The sequence below is a fragment of the Cyprinus carpio genome, chromosome A13 (genome assembly GCF_018340385.1).
Source record: "Cyprinus carpio isolate SPL01 chromosome A13, ASM1834038v1, whole genome shotgun sequence".
Taxonomy (NCBI): Eukaryota; Metazoa; Chordata; class Actinopteri; order Cypriniformes; family Cyprinidae; genus Cyprinus; species Cyprinus carpio.
This window is the reverse complement of record NC_056584.1, coordinates 28,245,243-28,252,867: the sequence shown is the minus strand read 5'-3', so window position 1 is coordinate 28,252,867 and position 7,625 is coordinate 28,245,243. Positions and strand designations below refer to the sequence as shown.

General features: G+C 37.9%; 1 protein-coding gene across 1 annotated transcript in view; it reads left to right on the top strand.

The window, feature by feature from the left end:
* The window catches only part of LOC109094342 (inositol polyphosphate-5-phosphatase A-like), a 124,306-nt gene that overhangs the window by 91,808 nt on the left and 24,873 nt on the right, over positions 1 to 7,625 (top strand). The window lies entirely within an intron of this gene.

Below are 7,625 nucleotides of genomic sequence, written 5' to 3'. Positions count from 1 at the left end.
AACCATCTGAGACATCCTAGCAACGGACACCTTGGCAACCCACATGTAACCCTCCGGAGCATCCCATAGCAACCGACCCTTGCAAGCCAATATAACCACCCAGAACATCTAGCAAACCTGCACTTGGCAACCACAGAGTAACCATACCGGAGTCCTCTAGCAACTGCCACTTGGCCACCACATAGTAACCATCCGGAGCATCCCTAGCACACCGACACCATACAAAACTCATTTGGTAAAGTAAAAATATAAAGAGATTTTTAAAGATTGTTAAAAAGTTGTTAAATAAAAACAAAAGATTATGGTCGCGTATGTTTTACAGAAAATGCATTTTTCCGTGCTTCTATTTCAAAATGTTCTCTTTAATCCGTGTGTTTTTGCATCTGAGTAGAAAGTTTTCTGCACTAAATGTCTGTCGGGTTGTGCATATGAGCTGAATCTATTCTAGCAACCTGATTCAAGAGTTTCAATGAATCAGCCACAATCAATACGTTTTACCTGAATAATACACTTGTACTTTCAAAGAGTGAAGACCATTTATATTCAGTCAAATCCTATTAACATTAGAGTTTCAATGTTTTTAGTCTCGTTGACCTTTGCGGTTGGAAAGCTAGATCAGATTATTACCTTGCAACACATAGTATACCATAACATGAACATCTTTAGCTCTTACACCGTAGGGTTTTATATATCAGGTAACACAGGTCTTAGAACAGATATATATTTAAGTTCAAGCCTCTCAACATTTTCACCAAAAATGTAACCATCCCAGTTGCAACTTTTTAGCCGAAACCCTTGGCATACCAAATTAGTTAAAGAAAAGCTATAACAACTAAATCTATAGATCATGTTGTTCTGTATTCTTCAGGTACAAAGCATGCCAAAATGCAGATATGAAAAAGCAGTTCCACGCAGTAATGATCCTAGGGAGTGACCAGTCAGAACATGAGAGCATCTGTAATAATTTTGCAGTGGCTGTAGTGTTTAGCATTGATGAACAATCCTGTCAATCCTCGTACAGAATGCAGCGCCACATAGTCTGACCATCCAGCAAAATATGCATTTGTCAGAAATAGGTGTGAAAAATATGGCTGACTGCAATGAAAGTTCAAGTGTGTGTGGTAAACTCGACACCTTAATACGACCTCTCACCCGGCGTTACGAGGGCCTTAATGGCTTCTAGCAGTTGTCCGGAGACTTTAATTGTGGAGAGGTGAAAACATAAATCAATTGCACGATTACGGACATGAGACGCAGAAATCCCATCAAACGGACACCTCCACAGACGAGGCTCTAGTAACCATTAAGAACAATCCGGGCATCAGACACCTTGTGCTGAGTCGTGGTTTGGAGGATGTGTGTTTGTTTTTATTATTTTCGACATCTTGGACAACCAAATCGTAACGCGCTCAAGAAACATCGGTGCTGGACAACAATCGTGAGGAGGGACGAGGAGGGTTTTACATCGCAGAACCTACTAGAAGATCAGACAAATACTCCAATTCACATTAGACCCGCAATGAATGTAGTGTTTCGAAATATCAGCCCGCGGAGTCTGTAGCTGCTAATGAACTACTCAACACACCACACACACCACCAACCACACACACACACACACCACAACAATCCACAAACACCACACACACACAAACTCACTCACACACACACACAAATAACACACTCGACACAGGACAAACACTGACAACACACTACCCATAAACACACCCCACACAAACCTCACTCACACACACCACACACACACACACACAAACTCACGCAAACCCAACTCCACCCCCCCGCCCAACAAACACACCCAAAAACAACCCAAACAAGCACCACACCCGACACACTCCCACACATAAGCCGTGTATAATTGAGTGACACCCTGTGCTGGCTTGCGTTTGGTCAGCTCACTCTGCAGGCTCACCGTGGAGGCTCGATTTCCACCAGACCATAATATCCATGAACGTATCATACTTTTTTCTCCCCTTCCCCCTATTTCCTCTCTTTCCCCCCACTCTCCCCCCTGCTTGTCTTAATTAAATTTTGCTTTTCACACACATTGAAGACTAAAAAACAGCACGACGGTCTGGTGACACACAACAGTGAACGAGACGTTGTCTACACACACATAAACAAAAAAAAAAAATCACACAAACACACACAAAGGATAGGTGGACTAACACCAAGCATTACACAAATATAAAAAAAAAACCACCCCCCCCCCCCCCCGACAAGAAAAGACACAAACATACACAAAAGCGAAGAAGGCCATCACCACCCACATAAACTAAACAACAAACCCAAAACCTGGTGTAGTAAACCTCCCAAAAAGAAAGTCGCCCACACACTAAAAGCGAATACACAAAAAAAAAGCAAAACTCTCTAACTGGGGGAGGAGAGCACACGGGTGAAAAACCCAGATTCTAACTTACAAAGGCAGGACAAAAAAAAAACTACACGCGAGGAGGCACTCATCACACGACGTACCATTAATGTGATACCCAAAATCAAAAAAACTACACAACCAAACTAAAAAAAAAAAAACATAAAAAAAAGGATAACCCACTACACACCCACACACACACCAAACACTCATTTACACACACCTTCAAAGTTTTACCAAACCCAGGAACGACACACACGAAGGAAGAGAAAAAAAAGCTCTACAGAAAATCAAACACTTTTACACTAGAAAAAAAAGGCTGGACACATCGCACACACACTAAAAAACTCACTGGAACACATAAACCCAGATACCCTCACTGAAAACCACACCAAAAAAAACACACAACACGAAAACATGTACCCCTCCATCATTAGGGGCACGAGTGTAAGGCCTCCAACTCTCTTAGACCTTGACAAGCCACAAACACACTCACTCTACACAGCACACACACACTATAGCATCACCCCGATGACACACACACGTAAAACACGCCACAAAGCACCAAGCAACACCATAACCCAACACAAAACCACACACACACCCTTCATCAAACCAATATAACCCACGGACTACCCATATACCACACACAAAAAACACCACCCCCAACACACAAACCACAAACCTACCCAAACGTGCACGTCCCCTACCACACAAGCACCCAGCCACCGCCTCTCTCAACCCCCCCACCCCCACCCACTCCATCCCAGCACAATCCCCCTCCCTAAACACAGACCCCACCCATCAAACAAACCCAACACACCCACAACAACCTCAACTAAAACACCCCGACACAAAAATTCCCATTACCCCCCCAACAGCCTCACCCAAATCTCACCACAAAACTCCAAAAAAACTTCTCACGACACAACAAAAAATCTACAACAAAGTATTCCAACTAAATCCACCACCACACAAAAACACACATTATTGAAACACACAAACCCCGCACAGCTCCCCCAGTGAAGCCACACAAAAAACAGACACAGCCACACCGCAAACTCCAACCCACCACCCCAAAAACTCCCTAAACTCCAAAAAAAAAAAAAAAAAAACCCACAAAAGCGGAAAAAAAATAAGTACCAAACAAACAAAACACAAAAAAAAAAAAAAAAACACAACAAAAAAAAAAAAAAAAAACAAAAACAACAAACAAAAAAACACAAAAAACAAAAAAAACAAAAAAAAAAAAAACAACAAAGAAAAAACAAGACACACACCCACACAAACCCACCTCCAAAAAAAAAGACAAAAAACAAATAAACCAATAAAAAAACAAAAAACAAAAAACAAAAAAAAAAACAAACAAAAAAAAACAACAAAAAAAAAAAAAAAAAAAACACCCACAAAAAAAAACAAAAAACAAAACCAAACAAAAAAAAAAACAAAAAAAAAAAAAAAACAACAAAAAAACTCTCAACAAAAAAAAACAACAAAACAAAAAAAAAAACAAACACATTAACAAAAAAACAAAAATGACTACACAACAACAAAAACAAAACAACAAAAAAAAAACAAAAAACAAACACCAAACAAAAAAAAAAAAAAAAAAAAACAACAAAAAAAAAACAAAAAAACAACACAAAAAAAAAAGAAAAAAAAAACAAAAAAAAAAAAACAAAAACAAAACAAAAAAAAACAAAAAAACAATAAAACTCCGAAACAACAACAAACCAAACAAAAAACACAAAAAAACAAAAACAAAAAAAAAAAAAAAAACAACACCCACACACACAAAAACCCAAAAACACCGGAAACAAAAAAAACAAACCCCAAAAAACAAAAAAAAACACAAAAACAAAAACTCCAAACACAAAAACACACAAAAAAACAACACAACAAAAACAAAAACACAAAAAACCAAAAAAAAACAAAAAAAAACAAAAAAAAAAAAAAAAACACAAACAAACAACAAAAAAAAACAAAAAAACAAAAACAAAAAAAAAAACAAAAACACACAAACCCAACAAAACACAAAAAATCAAAAAACACAAAAACACAAACAAACACACACCAACAAACAAACAAAAACCAATAAACAAACAAAAAACCACAAACAAAAGAACCAAACAAACAAAGCAAACACAAAAACACAACAACAAACAAAAAACCACAAAATACAAACAAAACAAAAAAACACAAGAGAAAAAACAAAACAAAAAACTCAACAAAACAACCATACAAACACCCAAAAACAAAAAACAAACCAAAAAACAAAACAAAAACCAAACAAAAAACAAACAAAAAATAACAACAAACCTCATACAAACACAAAAAAAACAAAAACAAAACAAAAAAAACAAAATTAACAACTACAATAACAAAAAAAAAAAAAAAACAAAAAAACAAAAAAAAAAACAAAAAACCACAAAACATTACAAAAAAAAACAAAAAAAAAAAAAAAAATAAGAAAACCAAACAGTGAACTACAAAAAAAAGTATGTATCTCAAAAAAAAGCTTGGAAGGGGCGGAGCTTCCAAGGGTCAGCCAACCCACTCACAACTGCTGCTCAACACTCAAAAAAAATACAAAAAAAAAAATTGTGCGCACATCAAAAACGGGAGAGACCTTCATAAACGCAAAACCCAAATTTCACCCTCAAAAACAAGCAAAAAAAGCTACAACAGCAGTGAACCGCGGTCAGATGAGATGCTGTCAGGAAAAATGATTTTTCTGTTATCCAGTGATCGTAGCACGTGCTCTTCAGTCTCACGCACAGATGCGGCGGCGCTGTATCATTCCACATTAAAGCACAAATGAACCTACGAACCTGCAAATTGTCAACTGTTATGTCATCAACAAACAAGTCATAAACAATAACCAGAAAGGCGATTAACAAAACTCCCTAAACTGTGCTTGTATATGAGTGTTTGTTATTTTGAGTCAGATTTGAGTCTCCTTCATCAAAACACATGATTCAACTCCTCAGCTCCTTACAGAGACTTAAAGAGCCTGAAGAGGGTCAGAAAAGATAAGACAAAGTTATGTGACAACAAAACAAAACAAAAAATGCGTGTCACGTTCAAAACCACCTTCTGTGACGTCTGTTCATCAAAGAAACAAAAGAAAAAAGAGAGCAAATCATCACTTCTGAAGCTTTATAGATTCAATCTCTGTTTAATTAGAATTCAGTTTGTTTGATAACTTTAGTTCAGTTTCTGTATTGAATAAAGCACAGGTTGCTAAATATGCCGTTTATTAAAATGGGTTTATGTGAAGATTGTTTTAAGTTCACTTGAAGTTATTTTTTAATGTCTAATAAATGTTCAGATCGATCTCAGTTATACTGTAATCTTGAATAGCTAGTCAAATATTCAAATATGCTGTCTTTGAAGTCTTGTGGTTGGGTCTTCATTCATTTGAAACAAATTTGAAATTGAATGTGAATTTAGATTATTATGATTATACTAAATGAATAGTTCATGCAAAAAATGAATGTTTTGTCATGTTTCATCGTCTTACAATTTTTTCATGAAATATCGTCTTTTGAGCTCCTCAGAAAGAAAGTCACGGTGAACTGTCCGATTGATAACATTAAAAACAAACCTTGTGTTGAATGCATCTGAAATATTCCCTGCTACATACAGTAGTGTGGTGTGTGTGTGTGCGAGAGTGTGTGTGTGTAAAGTGATGAATGTTTTTTCACTTTGCCCTCCTGAACCCACAGATGCTGCTGAACACTTCACTGCCCACCTCAATCAAATAAATCACAAAAAACACACACACACACATACACACAGAAACACAGACAGAAACACAGACAGCACACACCCACATAAAACACCACAAACACACACACCACACACACACACACACACACAAACTCACTAAACTCACTCATATACACACACAAAAAAACTCACTAACACACAAAAAAAACACACCACACACACACAACACCACACACACAGAGAAACACAAACACACACACACACACACCCCACACAAACTCACACACACACACAGAGAAACACACACACACACACACAAACACATAAACACTCTCACACACATACACACACACAGACACAAACTCACACACACATCTCACAAACACACACCCACACTCACACATACAACAACAAGAAACACTCTCCCTCCACACACACACACACACACACACACAAACACACACCCACACAAAAACTCACACACACACACACAGAGAAAACACACACACACACACAGAAACACTCTCACACACACACACACACACACACACACACACACACACAACACTCACTCACACACACACAGCACAGAAACACTCTCTCTCTCTCTCAACACACACACACACAAAACACACAAAAAAACACACAAACACACACACACACAACCACACACAAAAAAACTCACTAACACACAAAAACACACACACACACAGAAACACTCTCGCTCTCTCTCTCTCTCTCTCTCACACACACACACACACACACACACACACACAGACACAGAGAACACTCTCTCACAAACACACACAGACACAGAGAAAAAACACACACACACACACACACACACACACACACACACACAATGTTTATCTAAATACTCTCTCACAAACACACACTGAATCATCTTGTGTCTTGTTTTGAGGAGGTTTTTGACACATTCAGCTCTCTTCTGGAGGAAGATTTATACACACGCGAATCTAAGTCCTAATTAATTTAAACATGTTAATAAACTCTTGAGTGTTTGTATCTGTGTTTATGTGTGATTATTAATTAGTTAGTGCTGGTAGCTGTCTGTCACACACACACACACACACACACACACACACACACACACACGCAGTGATGAAGGTGTCATGTTCACCTGTTGATCATCTTCTCATAATTAATGTGTACACACACAAGCTAATTATTCTGCGGCATTTGATTAATGACTTTGGAGTCTCAGTGTCTCAGACGGAGAGGACAGCTGGGAAATGATTGATGAACACACACACACACACACATACACTCACACACACACACACATCTGCTTCAGCTTCACATCATAACAGAGATGAGCTGTGCTGTGATTGGCTGACCTCTGTGTGTGTGTCATTGTTCTTCAGGGCAGGAAGTTGCTGATACTGTGTTGATATGTAAATGTGGGCGGTCTTATGTTAATGAGCTGAAGGCTTGTATATCACAGCTGCATTGGACTCTCTCTCCCTCTGTTTCTGTGTGTTTGTCT